This window comes from Molossus molossus, unplaced genomic scaffold (genome assembly GCF_014108415.1).
Source record: "Molossus molossus isolate mMolMol1 unplaced genomic scaffold, mMolMol1.p scaffold_m16_p_9, whole genome shotgun sequence".
Classification (NCBI taxonomy): Eukaryota; Metazoa; Chordata; class Mammalia; order Chiroptera; family Molossidae; genus Molossus; species Molossus molossus.
The window spans coordinates 36,823,253-36,838,644 of NW_023425403.1; the positions used below are offsets into that span (position 1 = coordinate 36,823,253).

At 35.5% G+C, this 15,392-nt stretch overlaps 1 pseudogene; it reads left to right on the forward strand.

Annotated features, from left to right (window-relative positions):
- The first annotated feature begins 8,396 nt into the window (after window positions 1-8,396).
- Window positions 8,397-8,553, forward strand: LOC118623139 (annotated as a pseudogene).
- Window positions 8,554-15,392: the final 6,839 nt, after the last annotated feature.

Consider the following 15,392-nt stretch of genomic DNA (forward strand, 5'->3'; position numbering starts at 1 on the left):
TACTTTTTCTTACAGGTTTTTTATAGTAATGATAATTTATTACTTTTGCTTTTACTATTTATTCATATTTGATTTCTTTACTCAGATCCTAGTATATTTCTCCAAAATATGAGATGAAAAATATAAAAGAATACTATTCCAAAATCTTCCTAGAAGTATCCATTTCTCACCCATTCAAGCTAAAGTTTTTATACAAACACATTTATACACACATATCCTATTTGTGTTACCAATTTCCATATTCGCATACATTTCAACAATGAGTCATATGATACAAAGAAAGAATTTTTAATTACATACCATGGACAAAGTATAATTTAAATGCTTAATATTTAATTTAATTTTAAACAGAATACTATGAAAATCAGTATTATCTCTAGTTTTAGAAGAAACAGAGACTACTAAAAAGTTCAAATATAATTTGGCCAAATCCATACAATTAATAGCAGAAGAAGAGCAATTCAATCTAAGAAGGTCATTCTATGTCTCTGCTTACACTCCTGAGAAAAATTTTGGTATTAAAATGTGGTCATTTCTACCCCAGGCTCTATAGTCCCTTCGACTCCTTTGCCACGTGCTGAAACACCCATCCAGCAGTGTTCTCCAGCAGTTTATTTAGCCTCTGTGCTTTCTGACTCATCCATCAAATGGGGAATAACAGCCATATGACTCCTGGAAGTTTTAAGTAAAAAGAACTTAGAAACATTCCTAGAAAACACCCTATTCAACATTTTAAAAATATTATAGTATTGTTTCAGTAGCAGTACTGTTACTATTAGTAACTAGCAGTAGCAGTAGGAGAAGGAGAAGAGGAGGAGGATGATATAATGTTCACTGGCTCTGTTGTGGTGTGAATTTCCAAAGGTAAAATACATAGAATCATGCATGCCTCATTTAATGATAGGGATACATTTGGAGATGTGCACCATTAGGTAATTTTATTATGAGAACATGATAGAGTGCACTTACACAACCCTGGATGGTATACCTAATACACACCTAGGCTATATGGTAGAACCTGCTGTTCCTAGGCTACAAAACTTGTGCAGCACGTCACTGTAGTAAACACTTTAGGGAATTGTAACAAATGGTATTTGAATATCTAAACATAAAAAAGGTACAGGGAAAATCTGCTGATAAAATAAATTGTCCATCTGTATAGGGCACTTATCACGAACGTAGCTTGCAGGACTGGAAGTTACTCTGGCTGAGGCAATGAATGGGAAGGGCTAGGATACTACCGTACACTCTTGTCGACTTTATAGACACTGGGCATGTAGGCTACAGTAAATTTATAAAAAGTATTTTTAGTTAATAATACATTAAACAGTTTACTGTAATTTATTCTATATAAACTTAATTTTTTTTATGACTTTGGACTTTTTTGTAATTACCTTAAAACACAAATGCATTGTACAGCTATACAAAAATGTTTTCTTTGTATTCTTACTCTATGAGCTTTTTTCTATTTCTACAATTTTGATTTTTAAAAAAATTATTATTATTATTTTGTTAAAAACTAAGACATACCGACACACATTCAACAAGGCCAACACAGGGACAGGATCATCAATACCACGGTCTTCCACCCCCATCTTATCCCACCAGAGCACCGTCACAGGCAATAGCAGGGGTGGAGCTGTCATCTTCTATAACAAAGCCTGCGGGGACACCTCCTGAAGGACCTGCCCGAGGCTCTTCTTGAGGACATGCTACTCTTTTCAGAAATATGTCCACGGTGGTTTTTTGTTTTGATCAAAGGGTTTCTTTCTTTTTTTTTTTAATTTTATTTTTGTTACAGATGTTTCTCCTTTTTCACCCCATTGACACCCTCCTCCCCATCCCCACTCGCCACGTCCCCGGCTTAGTTGTCCATGTCCATTGGTTATGCATACATGCATATAAGTTCTGTGGTTTATCTCTTCCCACCCCCACCACCCCTCTTCTGAGGCTTGTCAGTCTGTACGCTATTTCTGCGTTTCTGGGTCTACCCTATTCCTCAGACCGTTATGTTCATTATATTCCATATATAAGTGAGATCATGTAGTATTTGTCTTTTTCTGCTTGGCTTGTTGCACTTAGGATATCTTGTAAGCAGATGATACACCATGAGTTCTCCTCTACATTAATTAAAACTTTTTAGTATTAAGGCTCATGTTTTCAAAGTTTTAAATAACTTTTTGAAATATGCAATATCTCTGTAAGACACTTCACTGTGAATATTTTTGAAGGTCTTTCTTGTTCTTTCTCTTCTCCTGCAGCTTCCTTTTCTCTGGCCTCACCTTCAGCTACGTGTTCTTCTTCCAGTTCCGACTGCTTCTTGTTAGTGGATTCCTCAGGAACTCCTCTAGGAGATCTTCATCGTCACCCTCATCAATAGTAAGGTTCAAGTTGTTTGCCATTTTCATCACAGCCTTGTTAATTTTACAAGTTCCTCATCCTTGGAAAATACTTTAAAGTCATGTACTAACCTCTGGAATGTCTTTTTTCAAATGTCATTCATACACTCCTTAGTAAAATCACCTCAAGCCAAAGTGAGATTCCGATGCAGTCACAGATGTTAGAATCTCTCCAGAATTGCATAGTGCCTTCTCAGTGTCATGCTTAGCTGTAGCAGTAGACTGGGAAAAAGTCTTCCTCAGTTAGCTGCCTTAAAGGTGCTAGAAATCCTTGAGCCGTTGGATCCATCAAACAAGTGGTATTTGAAGGGAGAAACACCATTTTGATACTGGGGTAAGGATCACCAATAAAAGGAGGGTGTCTGGGAGCATTATCAACAATAAGCAAAATCTTGGAAGGTATGTTTTTCTCTAAACAGTACTTCTCCATTTCACCGGCACAGCAATTCAGGAGGGCATCTTGGAAGCAGAGGTGGGCCATCCATTACTTCGTATTGGTGCTGTAGTACACAGGCAGAGTGTGCCTATCCATATGCTTGAAGGCCCTGTTAGGCTCCCTGTGCCAGATCACAAACGGTTTCATTTGCATCTTGCAACACTGTCCCCAAGCGAGACTGTTATCCTATCCTAAAAACCTTGAAACCAGGTATTGAGTTGCTCTCCTTATGGATGAAAGTCCTTGTGGGCATCTTTTTTTCCAGAAGAGTGAGGCTTCATCCATTATGAATATTTGCTCTGACAAGTAATTTTTCTCCACAATAAGCTTATCTAGAGTTGCCCAAAATTCTTCAGCAGCCTTCACATAAAAACTCAGAGACTCACCACTCACTTCCACATTATGTAATGAATAAGGATTCTTAAACTGTTTCAGCACCCCCTTTCCCAAGCTAGCAGTAACTTCCACATTGTAGTCAGGTCCAGCCTTTAACATCACTTTTTTTTTTGCTTTGGACAAAATAATCCAAGAAATGCTTGTTGAATTTCCCCGGTGCTATTTGTGTATTGTTGTTCACTCCGTGGCCCTCTTCTTGAGTCAAGAGAGTCTGATTTTATTCATTTGAGGTCATGTAAGCTGTATTCTTTGGATTCATAACCTATTGCTAACTCCATCTAAAATGAGGTGTTGTTCTTTGTATTATGTAAACTCTACTGATACCTTAAAAATGACAGACTTAAGAATGGCTTCCTCAGGAATCTGTCTGTAATTACTACTAACAAAGCCCAAATAATGACAGCAATGCAGGGTCTGAATGTTGTGATAATAAAGGTGCTGGTAAATGAGGAGCGAAGTGACCTTGACGGGGTACATTAAATGTTCATTAAAGTGTCTGAGTTATTTAATGCTTAATGCTTTAAAATAGTTGGACTGGTATACAGAAAATAAGAAAACGTATTTCCAAGGTTATTATTTAATATTTCAAATTTATTTTTAAAGTGAGAGATACATTTACTCGAAAAGTTGTCATGTGCAAGAAATAATTTTAAGACTTAAATAAGCAAAATAGTCTAATAATTTGGAATCTCCATTAATAAGTATATGAAAGATGCCTTGTAAGAGACAGAGTGTATTCTTCATCAAAATCTTTATTTTGGAGTAGTGTTTATCTTAAATATAAATTCAAAACCCTTATGATGATGGATTATTTTGATCATGAAGTAATTTTAGTTTAAATAATATTTTAAATTTTCAATTACATAAACATTTATTTGATCAGCATTTAAAATATCAAATTCTACCTTGACCACACAGTGTTTGGTTTCCAGTACACCGTCCAGCTGAAGGCCAATATTTTCTATTATCTGTCCACTTTCTCTCCCCAAACAATAGACACACACACACTAGATTCCTCAGGGCCAATTTGGACCTGCACTAGATAAATGAATCTCCACAGAGGCTGACAGATACCAAGGCAGTAAACTTAAAGCCAGAATCTGTGCTTTTACTGTCTAACTACACTACTTACAAATGGTTTTTCTTTCACAGTGAATCATTTTGCCCTGGCCAGTTTGGCTCAGCAGTAGAGCGTCAGCCTGCGTACCAGCCTTGACTGGTTCTATTCCAGTCAAGGGCACGTACCTCAGTTGCAGTTCAGTTCCTGGCCCTGGTCAGGGTTGTGTGGGAGGCAACGGTCAATGTGACTCTCTCACATCAATGTTTCTCTCTCTCCCCACTCTATCGGAAGATAAAAATGGAAAAAATGTATCCTCAGGTGAGGATTAAAAAATAATAATGAGATAATAGTAAACCACTTTTACTCTAAATTTTGACAGTTTTGTAGTCAGTATAATAACTTAACTCAGGAAACATCAGAAGTATTATAAGGAAGGCTTCATGCAATAGATGGGTATATAAGTACACTGCTTTAGCAAAGGTTGTGCCTTAATGTTGTAGCAGGAAGGAACTGTGGAACTTTCCAAGAGAAACCAGTGAGAGTCAAGTTAATAGGTTTGAATGAACACATCTGATAGAAATGTCCAATGTGAGGAGCAAAAGAGGTAATATTAGTAACGGGCAAATTTGGTATTAAATTTCAGAGAACGTGAACATCGTAATTTGTGAATTTGCATTACTGTTTGTGCATGCATTTGGTGGTCCCGGAACTGCAGCAGGAAGTAGCCCCACACAGTCTCGTCTTCATGGAGCACACGCTATAGGACAAAATACGTGAGATACATTGTGATGTAGAGTTGCCAGAGAAGATACAGTTAAACTTAAATATGAACTTAAGATAAGCAATGAAAAAATATCATAGTATACTATGTTTCATGGAATAGTGGGGACATATTTTATTAAACACTATTCATTGTCTATAATTAAATTAACTGGGCATCCTGTTGCAAGGTATGTTTAGGAGGAGGGTGAAGGTGCATGGGTAGGGTTGAAATAAGAGTGTGATTTGTTATAACCAGTGAAAACAGCACACATGAAGAGACTGGAAAACTGAGATGATGATTTCTTAAATAATAAGAAAAGCCGTTCAAGGAAATGAGGAGAAATGTTCCCCAAGATGAAGTAAGTAGGGATTGGATAGAAATTCAGCAGCTTAGGGGAATTTTATTTAATGATCTCATCATGTTAAAACCTTTATTCTGGTGTGGGAGATAGAGATTGAGAGGAGATAATGAGTCTAAAATTATTTAGAATGGATAGAACATGACGATCGAGTGAATGAGGGGATAAAGTAGAAAGTGTAAAGACTGATCACACAGGTTCAGACTGAGAGAAGCTAGATTAAAAATAATCTAGTTCCAAAGAAAAGGGATAAATGAAGTTAAATATTTTCAAATATTTTATAAAAAAGATACTAAATTAAATTTAAATTTAAAATTGTTTAATCTGTGTTACCTATTGAATGAACATTCAAGTGAAGTGGGAAGTAGGTATAAAATTGTAATACATGTGTTTTTAAAGTTACATACAGATCATGACTGCAGCTCTAGGAATGGCTGAAAGACCCAAACAAAGAGAGAATATAGAGCTGCAGGCAACTCTAACATTAAATAACATAGCACAAGGGAAGTAGCTAAAAATGGAGACTGAGTTAAGGGTTCAAATAATTAAATAGTAAAACTAGAAGAGTGTTTGATGTGGAGAAAAAAAGACCAGTGTTTCCGAAAGCGGAGTAAGGTCATTTTACTGATTTGAGAAATAAAGTAAAATGAGGACTGAAAATAGTCTAAGGAGGTCATTACAGTATCACACAGATTTTTAGTAGAAATATGATGTTGGAGTTCATGTTAGGGCAGAATGAGGAGTTAATAAGAAGTTAGAAAAATAAAAACACGTGGTGTCAGAGTCTCCCCTGAGAAAACTGGTGAAGGCAGCAGGGAAGGGGCTGTTAGGGGGAAAAGGGAGGGGGGTATATCTGTCATACTTTCAACAATAAAGATACATTTAAAAAGAGAGAGATGTAAACTACATAGTGGTAGCTGGAAAAATGGCAATATTTGCTTAAATGTGCTCTCTCTCTCTCTGTTTCTCTCTCCTTTTAGTTGAATAATATTTGAAGTTGCTTAAAATACTTTTTAAAAAACAGAAAGGGAATAATAGAGTAAATGGTAGATTGTGTGAGCGAGAACACCAATGGAATAACAGAGAAGGAGGATCTCTTCTATAATTGTAAGAGTTGGAAAGAGTGAAGACTGGAAACATACATTTGTGTTTCAATTTGGGTACAGACGCTGAGACATTTTCACTCTAAGGATTCAGTTGTTATTGCTATGTAAACTGAGTGGTTGAAATGGTGGTCCTTGAGACACACTGCTCAAAGCAGGACGTGCAGAGAGAGCTGCTGGCTTACGTCAAAGAGTTTATTCCTCTTAAGACAAGAAAATGCACATACACACATATATATGGATTTAGTTGTAGAGTAACATGATAAAAGCAATTTGGGAGAACATGAAGAGCTACTATATCTGACAGAGATGAAATAAAGAGGAAAGTAAAATGGAAAGATTACTAAAGCTGAGAGTTGTAAGAGCTTCTGCTCTTGGCTGTGGCTTCTGACAACATCTATGCGATTTTGTTGAATCGCTTCATTTTTTGACTTATTTGTATCTATCTATAAAGTACATTGTTCAGAACTGAAGTTATATCGGTAGAAGTGGATAATTGTAGCAAACAAGATAAAAATATGAAGGCTTGGGCTAAGTGGTTGGCAGTAAGCAAGTGAAAGAAGATATATAAGTAAATACATGTATGTGTATATTTATTTATATGGTTATTTAAAAAATTATATAGTTATAAAATAAAATTAATGCCACTGACACTGTCTTGGAAAATCTAAGATCACAATTTGATCCTTACTAATGAACCACATTAGCGTCCTTTCCTCACCTATAAAATGGAGAAAACAAAAATATCTCATAAAATTTGGGGGAGAATTAACTAAAAGTATCTAAGTAAAATCTATCACATTAGGGAAAATAATCAGTGGTCTGTTTTTATTGGGGACTGGTGAACAAAGGGGAAGGCAATAAGAAGGAACAATATGATAGTAGAGTTAGCCCAGCCATGGTGAACCATCCTCTTTTTCTTTCTGTTGTGGTTCTGTGACTGTGTTCTACTCCTTTGGTTGATCCAAAGCTTGAAATTTACCTCTTTAATCATCTCAGAATTTCTCCAAGTTTCCCTCACTCAGTGTTATCTTTTCCTTCCTAAATCTTACCCCTTTACTCCAATTAAACTTTACTGACTTCTCCCCTTCACTTCTCAGTGTTAGAGTTGTTTTCATGTATTGCTAAGTACAGTAACCCATGTTTAAAGCAGTGCATTTGGTTCATCCTTATCACACAACAAGAATCTAATGCTGAAGGTGATCCTGAGTTGCTTATTAGGGAAAAAAAATAGATTTGGAAGCTTCAAATCAGAAGGGAATGAAATCTGCATTTTTAACACTCTCCAGAAATTTTACATGTATGCTAAAGCTTAGAACCACTCATACAAGTGTTATTAATAATTTTAAATCAATCAAATTGTATCTTTATGGAAACTTGTACATAATAGATTTTGAGTGAAAATATGTAAAGGTAGATTGAGTCCATTGGCATTTATGACTATTTATAACTAATAAACTAGGAAAGTAACGCTGATGATACCAATTAAAGAGAAAGTTGGAACTGGAAGAAAATCAAGGAAGAGGACATGTAGTTTATCTATTATTTCATGAATAAATATACACTGCCCGAGTGATGGTCCAAAGAATCACATGAAGGATTCTTGCAGGGAAAATAGGCAATGTCGTGATAAGAAAACTATTTCTACTTCACAACAGCATGAATAGTTTCACATTTTATACAGTCTACATAATCTTAGTCAAGTGTCCTAGGGCATGCTCTATTTCTCTAAATAAATTATATGACAGTTGAATGACAATCATTAAATTGAAAGTGTTCTCTGTAACTCACTATTTCTTCAACATTATTTTAGATCTGAATAATACTGAACCAACCCATTTTACAGATATATAAAGTTAAGTTACAGAAGTAAAATAATTCATCGCTTCTCGGCCTTTTGGCTAAGATCAAGTGCAGAAGTAAAATAATTCAAGAAAATTGCAGAATTATTTTTAATTTCTTTGTAACTCGTACAACACTTTACAAAATTGTGTTTACTCAGTGCATTCTCTAGAGAGAGTAAGAACAGAGAAAGAATATAGAGTCAGAAAAAAAAAAAAAAAACAGAGTCAGGAAAAACCAAGGCAGAATAGCTTCTCAAGAAAGAGACAATAATTGAGTGAGAATTGAATGTGAAAGCTCAGGGAAAGGAGAATTAGCACAGATGGGCTGGGACTGTATGCAGGTCACTGGTGATTTGTGAAAAGGCATTTTTATAGAGCATGGAATAGTGAAACAGATTCAAAACTGATGGTGAGAAAATTGATGCAATAGCTTTGGACATATGGTAGCAATCTCTGGACACTGAATGGAAAGTAAAGGAAAAGAAGAAAACTAAAATACAACGAATCCTTTCTTAAATATTTTATCCCCCCCTTTTATTATATTTTTGGGGGTAACAATGATTAACAAAATTGTACAGGATTCAGGTGCTCAATTCCACAACACATCACCTGTATGCTGTATTGTGTGCTCACCACCCCATGTCAAGTCTCCATTGTAACCTCACCCTTCCTCCCCACCCCTCCCCCTGGCAATCATCACTCCGTTGCCTGTGTCCATGAGTTCTCTCTTTTTTTTCTTTTTTGCTCAATCCCTCCACACATTCCCAGCCACCCCACCCCACCCCACCCTAGACACACAGCTGACAGCCTGCTCCCTCTGCCTGTCAGGGACTGGGCTAAGTGCTTTATCCTGTTTAGTATTTAAACAACTTATATTTTAGATGTTATTATATTAATTACAGAAAAACAAGTTCTAATTTAGAGCAGTGATCCAGAACAATGTGAAAAACAAGCATTAGGGTATGGATTACAAGTGTGGATAGAACCTGGGTGGTAGAATTAAGACACGGAAGATGTATGCACGTTTGAAGGCAGAGATGAATGCACCCTGCAGTGAATATACTAGAGATTGAGGATGAAAAATTTGAGAGAGAGAGAATTTCTCAAAAGCCAGAGAAGATGGGAATCCTGGACTAACAGGATGGGTAAACTTTATAGAAAGGGCAGTACATTAAATTTGTAAATATAAAGTCAGTTATAATAAAGATGTATTAAGAATTACCTTTCTTTTTACTTTTTAAAAAGAGCCAAGCTTTCTGAGCTTCTCCTTTGGAGAAATAGCAAGTTGAATCCCCAGGTGTACAACCTTAAGGACCGTACACCCATACATATATTCATTTGATTTATTACCACATATTCTGTGTCCTAACCTACAGTTTATGTGCTAGAAAGAAGATTCTAAATAAAGTACAATTCTTCTTTAAATAAAAAGGAAATTCAGCGGCATTAATACTCTCACCTTTTATTTGTGGGAAAGTATTTGACCTACATATGCATAAATAAGCTGCATGAGGTATTTGGTAAGAGATATTTGATACTTTTATAATTATGACCAATTGTTTTTATACCGATGCCCCAGATGACTAGTTAATTACTTTTAAAGATAACCTTAACAGTCCATTAATATCTTTTATTTTTAACATTATTTAACTGAACCTTCATGCATGCGAGACTCAAAATAGATGAAGCTTTTCAGTACCTCACACAGAAATATTATATAGTGAATTCATAATAATATAAGAAGGAATTTTAACAGCCTAGCAAGCATTTGTATTCATTAAAGAGAGCTTTCATAATCAGACCCAATCAGACCCTGATTACAGAGCAATTTAGCAGTATCTGTACACGCAGTTTTATCAGTTATACCCACATTCTCTGTGTTCATGGACTGTTTGGATTACTGGCCAAAATATAACTGTAAAAATAAAATATTCTTTGGGTAAGATTTGATTAAAAACCCCGAGAGTTGACGACAAGCATGCTCATTTATGCCTGGTGATTGTAAACCTTACAGCGTCTCATAGAACGAAAGGAACAAAAGAAGTGTGTGCCATCTCACCCAGTTTGATGTGTTGATCTTGGGTCTGAGATTTCACATCACAGCATCTCACACTTGTCTTCTGGCTTACTATAATATGGCCCCAGACTTTATCAGTCGGATAGTATCTCCTCATACTCCCTAATATAAATCCTCACTCAGTCAACCCACCTTTCTGCAAGTCAGCTTTTTTTTCTCATTCACACCCTGGGCTCTTTCTCTCCAGCAATCCACTACCACCAAAGTATAATTAATTTCCTATGTCTGTGGCGGAATATCACTTAGCTTTACAGCTCACTGCTGACTCTGGATTCCTTGTCTATGTATTGTCTACATCGTTCATTCTAACGCTTGTGCACACACATGCATTTCTTTTTTTTCTTTTTATATTGTAAATACCTTAAAAATAATATTAGATTTTACATTATCTGCATTGCCTATGGATTTACATAATAGATACTTAGTAGATATTATATTTATTTGAATTAGTTCATTATTATAGACTAATAGACAAGTACAAGGCATTAAAAATGTATCAATTTAGCCCAGCCAGTGTGGCTTAGGGGATTGAGCAATGTCCCACGGACTGAGAGGTCCTGGTTCAATTTCCAGTCAGGGCACATGCCGGGGCTGTGGGCTCGATCCCCAGTAGGGGGCGTGCAGGAGGCAGCCGATAGATGTGTTTCTGTCTCTCTCTCACATCAATGTTTTTATCTCTCTCTCCCTTCCTCTCCCCTAAAAAATTAATAAAATCATATTTTAAAAATATTGATCAGTTTAGCCCTCACCGGTTTGGCTCAGTGATTCGAGCACTGGCCTCCAGACCAAAGAGTCATGGGTTCAATTCTGGTCAAGGGCACGTATCTCGATTTTGGTTTGATCTCTAGCTCCAGTCAGGGTTATGCAGGAGGCAACCAATCGATGTGTATTCTCTCACATCGATGTTTCTCTCTCTCTCCTTCCCTCCTTCCCACTCTATCTGAAAATCAATGGAAGAATATCCTCAGGTGAGAACTATAAATAAATATCTATATCTGTATCTATATCATCTATATCTGTATATCTATATCTATATATTTAATATATTTTTCTAGTAGTGTTGTTTTACTCTCCTTTTTTAAAAATTCTCTCTTTGAGATCTCATGTTCTCTCATGTAATGATAAAATTTACTATCTAATTTCTAGTAATTTCTTCTTTGGCAACTTTGTTTCTGTGGATTATTTTGTTTTATTTCTAGCCTCTGTCTTGCTTAATTATCTGTACATGTTGAGGACACTCCATCTCTACCATAAATTTCTCACCACAAGCCATTCAAAATTACTCTTAAAAAAAGCATTAAATCATTTAAGATAAAGTGTTCACCGAACTGATAAACTGCTGAAGAAAAGAATAAATCAATGGGAGAATGGCACAGGTGAAGAGACACAGACAAGATCACAGAAATTTGTAAAATTTTCCATTTATCTAACCTAACATGATGAAATTGCACAGAATAAACACATACACACAGTCTCTCACACACACGCGAGTACTTGTAACTCAGAGGAAATATAAATAAGATTGGTGGATGGTATAAATGCTAATATCCTGGTTTTAATATTGTACTATATATTTATAAGATTCTAGCTCTCTTGGAAAATGATAAAAATACATGATATTTACCTTTATTAGTTGTTATAATTGCATGAAAATTTATAATTATCTAAAAATTGATAGTTTAATTTTAAAAGTCATATTTATTTACTTCATATTTAAATTTTCTCAATACATTTCACAATGACTATCTCACCATAACATCTCTGTAGGTGTACTCCAGAAATGAGGAAACTGAACGAAGCAGATGAAGTGACTTGCAACACTCATTATGTCTAAAATATCTGTCAAATAGTACTAATCGAAAAGGCTAAGACATGCTCCTCAAAAATAGCACATATTATCTAATAGTAATCAACCATGTAAGACATATAATTGCATTTCTGGAGTAAAATCACTTTTCTATATTAGCAAATATTTACTGAATACCTATAATGTTCTAAGGTATTTTAAAATTTCTAACATTTTCCTAGCTGTCCTGATTTTAGCAAAATAAAAATAAGAACTTATTTATTTCTTATAGATTTTTTAAAAATTATTTTTATTAATTTGTTTTTGTTACAGATGTTTCTCCTTTTTCCCCATTGACACCCTTTCCCCCATTCCCCCTCACCCCTTCCCCAGCTTTGTTGTCTATGTCCATTGGTTATGCATATATGCATATTAGTTCTGTGGTTCATCTCTTCCCCCCAACCTCCCCTCTCCTGGGATTTATCAGTCTATACCCTACCTCTATGTCTCTGGGTCAATTTTGTTAATCAGTTTGTTTAGTTCATTATATTCCACACATAAGTGAGATCATGTTATATTTGTCTTTCTCTGCTTGACTTGTTTCACTTACCATAATACTCTCCAGCTCCTTCCATGTCATCTCAAATGATAAGAGATCTTTCTTTCTTACAGCTGCACAGTATTCCATTGGGTACATGGACCACAGCTTTTTTATCTACTTATCTACTGATGGACACTTGGGTTTTCCAAGATCTTCGCTATTGTAAATAGTGCTGCTATGAACATGGGGGTACATACATTGTTTCTGATTGGTGTTTTGGGTTTCTTAGGGTATATTCCTAGAAGTGGGATCACTGGGTCAAATGGCAGTTCAATTTTTAATTTTTTGAGGTAACACCATATTGTTTTCCATAGTGGCTGCACCAGTCTGCATTCCCACCAGCAGTGCACTAGAGTCCCCTTTTCTCCACACCCTCACGAACACTTGTTGTTTGATGATTTGTTGATGGCGGCCATTCTGAGAGGTGTGAAGTGATGCCCTGTTTGGAGAGGTGTCTATTTAGGTTCTCTGCCCATTTTTTAATTGGGTTCATTGTCTTCCTTTTGTTGAGTTGTATGAGTACTATACATATTTTGGAAATTAACCCCTTATCTGATGCATCATTGGCAATTATGGTCTCCCATATGGTGGATTCCCTTTCCATTTTGATGATTGTTTCTTTTGCTATCCAGAAAGTTTTTTAGTTTGATGTAGTCCCATGTGTTCACTTTTTTGTTGGTTTCTTTTGCCTTAGGTGTGGTATCAGTGAAAATTCTGCTGTGTATGATGTCTGAGATTTTGTTGCCTGAATTTTTTTCTAGAGTTTTTATGAATGCACAAGTTGCATTTAAGTCTTTTATCCATTTTGAGTTTATTCTTCTGTATGGTGTAAGTTGGTGGTCTAGCTTTATTTTTTTGCATGTAGCTGTCCAATTTTCCCAACATCATTTATTGAAGATACTGTCTTGACTCCATTGTATGCTCTTGCCATCTTTGTCAAATATTAATTGGGCATATTGTCTTGGGTCAATTTCTGGGCTCTCTGTTCTGTTCCATTGATCTATATGACTGTTCTTGTGCCATTACCAGGCTGTTTTGATTACAGTGGCTTTGTAGTATAACCTGATATCTGGTAATGTGATCCCTCCTACTTTGTTCTTTTTTCTTCAAGATTGCTGTGGCTATTCAGGGTCTTTTTTGGTTCCATATAAACTTTTGGAGTGTTTGTTCTAGTTCCGTGAAATATGTCATTGGTATTTTGATGGAGATTGTATTGAATCTATAGATTGCTTTGGGTAGTTTGGACATTTTAATGATGTTAATTCTTCCAATCCATGAACAAGGTACATGCTTCCACTTTTTTATATCTTCCTCTATTTCTTTTTTCAATGACCTATAGTTTTCTGTGAAGAGATCCTTTACTTCTTTGGTTAAATTTATTCCTAGGTATCTTAATTTTTTTTTCTGTGATGGTAAATGGGATTGTTTTTTAGTTTCTTTCTGTGAGTTCATCATTGGTGTATAAGAATACCATCAATTTCTTGACATTAATTTTGTATTCTGTTTCTTTGCCAAATTCATTTATTAACTCTAGTAGATATTTGATGGAGTCTTTGGATTTTCTATGTACAATATCATGCCATCTGCAATAATGACAGTTCCACTACCTCCTTTCCAATTTGGATCCCTTTTATTTTTTCTTCATGTCTAATTTTCATGGCTAAGACTTCTAGTACTATGTTGAATAAGAGTGGCAAAAGTGGGCATTCCTTTTTGTTCCCATTCTTAAGGGGAATGCTTTTAGTTTTTGCCCATTGAGTATGATGTTGGCTGTAGGTTTTTCATAAATGGCTTTTATTATGTTGAGATATGATCCCTCTGTTTCCACATTGCTGAGAATTTTTATCAGAAATGGGTGCTGAATTTTGTCAAATACTTTTTCAGCATCTATTGATATGATCGTATGGTTTTTATTTTCCATTTTCTTTATGTGGTATATCACATTTATTGATTTGCAAATATTGTACCAGCTTTGCATCCCTGGGATGAATCCCAGTTGGTCATGATGAATAATTTTTTGATGTATTGCTGAATTTGATTTGCTAGTATTTTGTTAAGGATTTTGGCATCTGTGTTTATCAGGGACATTGCCCTGTAGTTTTCTTTCTTTATAGTGTCTTTTTCTGGTTTTGGAATTTGGATTATGCTGGCCTCATAAAATGAGAGTGGAAGTGTTTTGTCTTCTTGGACTTTTTTGGAATCGTTTGAGTAGAATGGGTATTAGATGTTCTTTGAATGTTCGGTAAAACTCCCCAGTGAAGCCATCTGGGCAGGGGCTTTTGTTTGCTGGGAGTTTCTTAATTACATCTTCAATTTCCTTTGTTGTTATTGGTCTGTTCAAGTTTTCTATTTTTTCCTAGTTCCGTTTTGGGAGGCTGTGTGTTTCTAGAAATTTGTCCATTTCTCCTAGGTTGTCCAAGTTATTACCTATAATTGTTCATTGCATGTTTCGATGATCCTTTGTATTTCTGTGGTGTCAGTTGTTACTTCTCCTCTTTTGTTTCTGCTTTTTTTTTTTTTTTATTTGGTTTCTCTCTTTTTGTATCTTGGTGAGTCTGGCAAAAGGTTC